At 41.1% G+C, this 7,805-nt stretch overlaps 1 long non-coding RNA gene across 4 annotated transcripts in view; it reads right to left on the reverse strand.

Annotated features, from left to right (window-relative positions):
- Positions 1-6,530, reverse strand: part of LOC124231499 (uncharacterized) — a 63,942-nt gene extending 57,412 nt beyond the window's left edge. For all 4 annotated transcript variants that reach the window (XR_006886574.1, XR_006886572.1, XR_006886575.1 and 1 more), the window contains exon 1: positions 6,403-6,530. This is a non-coding gene — a long non-coding RNA (uncharacterized LOC124231499). The remainder of the gene's footprint in view (positions 1-6,402) is intronic.
- Positions 6,531-7,805: the final 1,275 nt, after the last annotated feature.

A 7,805-nucleotide genomic window follows, 5' to 3' on the forward strand; every position in this document is an offset into this window, starting at 1 on the left:
ATCCGATTTGTACGCATAGACATTGTAGAATCTACATGCTATTTAAAGCTTATGGATGAGGCTGTTCCAGGCGTTCACCGCCTTAGACCCGGACGAGAGGGATCCTGCTCTGCTCCCCACGCCTCCCATTTAGACGGTTCAGCTCTGATTTCCCCTGGCTGTGCCCCTCCCTACAGATCAAGGAGTCCTGGAGCCAAGGGACATGCCCGCGCAGACCCAAGTCCTTCTCTTCCTGCTTCTCACCCTCTTTGTGGCCTCCACCAAGGCTTCAACTTCCTTGCATCCTATTATGCACTAACGCTCTCATTTTGTCTGAGGTTTTAATGAATAATAACTGGCTCCCGCTTCCCAGATATCATTTGCATTGGAGCAGCTTCCCGAAATATCCAGACACACCCCTTCCCAGCAATAATAATAATGAAAGGGAATTTTAAAATACAAAAACAGGCCCATGGGATAACCCTTCCCACCCCCTTCAAATCACGTATCGTGTCTACAAGAACCCTGGAGCGTTTTCCAAACCTTAGACCTCTGCTGCCACCTCCAGGACGTTTGTCGTAACAGCATGTTCTACTGCGGCTGTTTACTTCGTCAAAAATGTTACATAAAGTTCAGTTACAGCAGAAGAGCGAGCTCTACAGATCTGCTGTACGGCATCGTGCCTGTAGTTAACAATACTGCCCTGTGAGCTTAAAAATTTGTTGCGAAGCTGGATCTCATGTTGAGTGCTCTTACAACAAATAAATAAAAGCTATTTAAAATAGAGAGGGAGGAAGGGGGCAGGGGGAAGGAGGGGAAATGGAGAGAGGGAGGAGTGGCTGACATTTAGTATTTGGCATTTCACAAATCTTGTAACACATTTTATTTGCTACTGTATCAAATACGAGAATGATAAAAACAGCTAACACTATATATATAATGTAGACATATATAATAAGTAATAAATGTCATGTTTTATATATATAACAAAACTGTGTGGATATGAATAATATAGACACATCCTACAGGAGGAAGGACTGGCATTGACATGGGGCTTACTCTGTGGCAGACAAGGTTCTGTGTATTTTATCAATGTTACCAGGTTTACACATTTTATTGTCTCAACAACTCCATGAGGTGGATACTATTATTAGCCTATCTGTCTTACAGAGGAGGAAATTGAGTTTCCAAGGAATTAACTTGTCTAAAGCAGCCCAGCTAGTGAGTAGCTGAGCTTGGACTGGAGCCCTGCATATCTGGCTTCAGAGTCCATTCCTCGCCATTGCGTGAACCCCTGTCCTTTCATTAAGCCGGATGATAGCAAGAAAGTGTGATGCTGTGAGATAAGAAAAATTAGACATAGCACCAGCCTGCATTCATTCACAAGTATTGCTGGGCACAGAGAACGCAGAGGTGAATAAGACAAGCAATGACCTTGCTCACTACCATACATGCAATATGAAGGAGAAAAACAGATAATAGATGTTTTCAAAAAAGGAATATATGTGTGGTAAATATAGTTTATAAAATATATAAGCTATATTGAGAAGCAAAATAGAGTGATGTGATAGAAAGTGACTGAGAGGCTATTTTATAGTAAGTGGACTGAAAAGAGGTGATATTAAGCTACAGCCAATCAAAAAAAAAATTATCTATGTGAAGTTCTATGAAGAGAGAACATTCCAGAAAGACATAAGAGCTGGTGAAAAGGCCTGAGAGGGGAAGCATCTTGACGTGCTTGAGGAGCACACACAAGGCCTGTCGTCAGGAGTGAAGAAGGGAAGGGAGAGGATGGCGGACAGAGGTCTGAGAGCCAGGCCTGGCTGCACCTTGGGTGACTGGATAAGCCAGCCCAGCCTGGAGATTTTATAGTAGGTGGGAAGAAAAGCCTTTGGAAGACTTTAAGCCTGTTAAAAAGATCACTCTGGCTCCTCTATGGAGAAAGAGTATTAAGGAGAAAAGAACGGAGTACGATCCCCAGGCAGAAATCACTTGCAATGGCACAGGATGGGAAGATGCCCTCTACTGACAGGAATGGGGATGGGCAGATCTGGAGGGATCTGTTGTGTATGTTGTGGCCGTGGAGTCTACAGGTGTAGGTGATGCTTTCAATGTGGAAGAGGAGGGGAGAAGATGAATTTAAAATAATGCTCAGATATGGGGGGTGGCTATGTCCTGGGGAGGAGAAAGTGTAAGAGTGGATGGGAGCAAATCTAGAATTGCGCTGAAGACCCAGAGCAGGAGCCACATTCTGTCTTTCTGATTGTATGACTGTAGCCTGCCTATTGAGCCTCACTGAGCCCCACTGTACTCATCTGTTAAAATGCTGGAGCAGATCCTTCTGCTTAGCAGCTCCTTCTCTGAGTCTGTGCGGGATTTATTGCAGTTTGCACAGAACGGCTTTAAAACCTTCCAAACCCATGGGTAATGATGGAAATACACATTAGCTTACTTTGGATGATCCTACATAAAACACACACACACACACGCCTTAGTAGTACCCAACCCTCAAAAGAAACTTCCAGAAATGAAGATGAAGTTACATTCCAGAGTCACAATACTCTTACCACATTACTAGTTTAAAATGAATTTTCATGTTACATAATTCTGAAAACGTTGGAGGGAAAATTCCTCCAGACAACAGAAGTATCCTGTGCTTGTGGATTTATAGACACTTGTAGCGAATCTTGTAGACTGGAGTAAGTTCTTTTTCATTTGACAATATCATTGTTTTTACACCAGTTTCCTTCAAGTATTGGACCACTTGGGTTCAATTCTTTTCCTCAAGTTATTTTTAGAGGATTCTGTGAGGTTTGAGAATTATTGCTAGAATATCTGGGTTTCTTACAGAAAATTCCAGGGAATCAAAAAGATTCTGGACACAGAATATGTGAAGTGAAAATAGAGAAATGGAAAGAAATATTCCATCTTCTGGGAAAACATGCAGAATTATCAATTATAGGAGCTAAGCTGCGTTTAAAACTTGGTCCCTCTTTCCGCTCTCAGAGGGGAGACTGTAAGGGTGGGGTGGGAATATTTCTGCCCTGTTCCTTAGAACTTTTATAGAATTTCCATTTTCTAGTTTGATTTCTCCAAATACTTGGAGGGCAGCTGAATTATTCATGTTGCCAAAACCACTAAATCATCTATGCTTGAGCAGATTGGTCTAGATTTTTGATAAATCTTGATGTACAATAAACACCAGGCACTTTGTGATCTGCTTTTAAGACATCAGATTTTGGAGACCTGGTATTTCAGATTCCTCAGCCAGGGTGAATTTGCCCACCCAGTGGTGGGCTGTGTTCAGCTCTCCAGGTTTGTTCCACTTCTTAACATTGCTATCGTAGGAGATTCGGGCATTGGCCAAGAGGTTGGGCTAGCTAACCTTTAAGGGCCCTTAGAACCCTAAAATCCTGTGATTCTATGCCTCCATCAGAAAGAAGAATGTGATTTGCTTCTCAATAGTAAAAATAATGATCAATATCTTTATAATCATAATAGTATATACTTATAAGCACTGTTCCGCACATATTTTCTCACAAGAACTTATAAGGTAGGTGCTATTGTTGTCGCATTTTCTAGAGGAGGAAACTGAGGCTCAGAAAGTTGAAATAACTTCCTCAAGGTTGGAGGCTCAAAGGTACTTGCTTCCAGAGTCCATTTTAAGATACTTGAGAGCACAAATCTCTTTCTTGGCATACAAGACACACAGTGAAAATTCCACAAAACATTTCTAACAGCCACGTCACTGCTTAAAAAGTTTAAGAGTCTAGAATGGCCAGAATCTGGACCCGTGACAACTCCAAACGCTGACAAGGATGTGGAACAACAGGAACTCTCATTGATGGCTGGTGGGAATGCAAAATGGTACAGCCACTTTGGAAGAGAGTTTGGCAGTTTCTTACAAAACTAAACATACTTTTACTATACGATCCAGCCATCATCCTTCTTGGTATTTACCCAAAGGAGTTGAAAATGTATGTCCACACAAAACCCCGCATGCGGGTGTTCGTAGCAGCTTTATTCGTAATTGCCAAAACTCGGAAGCAACTAAGATGTCCTTCAGTAGGAGAATGGGTAAATAAACTGTGGTACAGCCGGACCGTGGAATATCATTCAATACTAAAAAGAAATGAGCTATGAAGCCACAAAAAGACATGGAAGAATCTGAAATGCATATTACTAAGTGAAACAGACCAATCTGAAAAGGCTACATACTGTATGATTCTAACTTTATGACATTCTAGGCAAAACTATAGAGACAGTAAAAAGATCAGTGGTTGCCAGAAGGTGGGGGAGGGGGAGGGATAAATAGGCAGAACACAGAGGATTTCTAGGGCAGTGAAAATACTCTGGGTAATACTATAATGAAGGGTTTATGTCATTATACATTTGTCCAAACCCATAGAATATACAACATCAAGAGTGAACCCTAATGTAAACTACGGACTTTGGGTGATTAGGATGTGTCACTGTAGGTTCATCAATTATAACAAATGTACCACTGAGGTGGGGGATGTTGATAAAGGAAGAGACAATACATGTGTGGGGGCAGGAGGTATATGGGAAATCTCTGTACCTTCCCATCGATTTTGCTGTGAACCTAAAACTGCTCCAAAAAGCTATTTTTGTAAGTTTAAGAGTCGAATCAAGAGGTGTGAATAGCAATATGGTTAAGCACTTGGCAACCTTGAACTTGATCTTCGTAGTATGAGCCTCTAAGAGGCAATCTTGCTATTATAACATGGTCTTTGCTCTCAGCACTAAGAGGGTGGTAATTTCCAAAGCAAGATGAATATGTCAGGAGAAGGCTAGAAGGACATGGCCCTCAGCCAATTTAACAGATCAGTCTATCAAGAAATGAGTATGGCCAGAGAAAGTGTGTGCACCTCTTACAAGAACATCAGAGGTGTTTTCATGTCTTTGTAACACTGACATTCTCTTCCAAAAATTGGCATAATCTCTGACAAGACAGCAAACTCACACCCAAACAACCAGCTGAGAAATAAAAATAATCAGTTATTGTCAATCCTTTTATCACTGTTATTTTAACCAACCTGTTTGAATGGGCCCCTGCTTTGCCAAGAACAGATAATCTATGCTCAGCTTGAAGGCAGAAAGAAATAATGGCCAGGTAATATTTCTGAAATTCACAGACAGTGTGTTAATTTATGGTGTTCATAACACAGTGGAGAAATATATTCATATATGAAGGAATTCAGTCACATATCTAGGTTAAATTAAGAAAAAAGAAGCACCTGAAAATCTTATTATAGAATGAGTTTTGAGAGAAAAGAAAAAGCTTTTAAGTATGAAAGCAGGTTCTCTTTAGATTTGTAATCCTTAGCTGTAAGGTTCTCACTTTGTGAGCCACTGTTGTATAGAACATCACAGTAGAGAATGTGACAATTTAATAGACTAATTTAATAGCTTTGAAAACAACCGTTGATGTCTACTATGCCAAACCCACTCTACAGATTAGAAAACAAAGTCTCAGAGGAATTAAGTGAATTTCCAGGTTAATACAACTCATTGGTGTCTGAGTCAAGTGTAGAAGCTGGTTCAGTCTCTCTTGCAAAAAATGAAAGAAAGAATTTCGGGCAACAAAAATACAGCTGGGCCTTAGATATTAGTTACACAACTTTTCAGCCAGCTCTTCCAAACTCACCATGTTTGGAGACTTCAAAGAACATTAAGATACATTAGTTCACGATCGTGACACAGGGAACTCCTAAGGCATTCGTTGCCTAATACTTCTGAGGGCTGTTGGCATCCTATCAAATCTACAGATTCTTAAATGACATTGAAAAGAACCAGGCATCATTTTGCATGATGCTTGTAAACACACCTACTGTTCAAAGGGACTTTGTTGAGCTTAGAATGATTGATAGAGAAGACGGTTAGTTAATATAGGTACCATGTGCTAAGTAAAAACTCTGCGACAGATTATTCTAGAAGGAGTAGACTTAAAATATTTCTCTTTTCATTTTCTTTTGAAATACCCTGTACCTAAAGCCAGCAGTTGGTTGAAGGCAGAGAGATGTTACAAATGAAGATTTAAACAGAAAAATTAAAAAGCCAATTTTTAACATCTTTGTTCTTTTCAGAACCGCTATGACCAAAAGTTCTGTTTAAAAAAAAACAACTTTAGTTCACAGAGAGGCTATAGAAAAATGGTAAATTGAATGGAAGATAAAACTCTTTTTCTAAGTCTAAATCAGTTAGTCTAGTATCCTGTTTGTAAAATGACTGGTTCCCACTCAACTTGTTTAAATCTCTAAAATTTGGTTATTGCATTTAAGATGTGAAACCAGTTTCTAACCTACATTTTATCAGTTCCTATTTGCCAGTAAATAGACTAGTTGGCCCCAAAGCAAAAATGTCCATTCTTACAGAGCTGAAACAAATAAAAATTCAAAATACCTGAAAGCAGGATCATCATCTGGTCCGCTGGGTTCTCCTAACAACCAGAGTGAGTCAACTCATCCTCATGAGAGCTTAAAAGACCAAATAAACAGCTGCTATTTCTGTAAATAACACCTCACCCAGCTGTGCGTTGTCTCTGACGTCATGAAGTCCCTCTAAGACATTTTTAAATGAGGTATGTGAGACTGCCCAGTCGTACCTCAGACATAGAAATGCCCTACAATAACCTAGAAGCTTCTTCTAGAAAATTATTCTTCTTGCCATATAGATACATTTTCCTCTTCTGCTATAAAAAAAATGGAAGTGTTTCAATTAGCCACAGGTGCTCACATGGCCCTGCTTGCATTATTCCATCTAAAGACAGAACTTGCCTGGCTGTGGGTACTGGTGCCTGCACACAGTGGGCAGAGTCCTGAATGAGCTGTCAGGCTACACTCTCAACTTGGTCTGTTACTGACCATGTTTCCTTAGACGTGTCTTCCTCTGATGGGGAAAAGAAGAGAGAAGAAAGGGATAAGGCCAGTTCTGCATGCTTCCCAGGGTTATTTTACAGACAGTGAGTGTGAGAAGAACTTGAAAAGTAGAAATCACTGTACAATGTAAGGTGGAGGTGCTACCACCCAAAGCTTGCAGCCAGGACCATCCCACTGTCCCAGCGCGGTGACTCAAGGCAGAGGCCAGGCGGTTTGCGGCAGGTATTACCAGACGTCCCCGTGTGCAGAGGGATCCCATCCTTCTCCATCCATGGCTGCCCTCTGAATGGGCCTCGCCACAGCCTCATTTCCACAGAATGACTTCAGAACTTAACGATAATGATGCATCAGGGTTTAGAGGTAAAAGGTGCTGGGACACAGCTTAGATGTTTCCAGAATGCCTAAGTGCCCTCAATCGTAAAAGTACGTGCCCTCCTGCATTTGGCCTGCATTCCAGACTGTCAGGGTCCTCCCCATCCCATGGAGCCCTGATGGGAGCCTACTGTTGAACATTCTCAGCAGGTGAAGAAAAGGTGCAATGGGTGGTACCCTGGGCCTTAACTGGAAAACTGCCCAGGAACTCGGAAAGCCTGTATGAGCCTTTAAGAGTGGCGATTTGAATTCCCAGCAGGACTTCATCTCTGGAAGTAGCTACTCACAACTCTTATAGGGTTAACTACATAATGTGAAAAGAAATATCTTTCATAAGACAGCTCTATTTTGGAAATAGAATTCATTTTGTTTAGTCTTATAAAATTCTTTCCTATAACCTACCTAGCTATTATTTTTGTCTAGACAGATTCAGTCCTTCCACACACACACACACACACACACACACATGCACACACACACACTGTCCCGCTCTCTCCTTTTTGGGATGCCCCCCTATCTACAATGCAGTGGAATTGCAGAGGTTGCTAAATATAT

This window comes from Equus quagga, chromosome 21 (genome assembly GCF_021613505.1).
Source record: "Equus quagga isolate Etosha38 chromosome 21, UCLA_HA_Equagga_1.0, whole genome shotgun sequence".
NCBI lineage: Eukaryota > Metazoa > Chordata > Mammalia > Perissodactyla > Equidae > Equus > Equus quagga.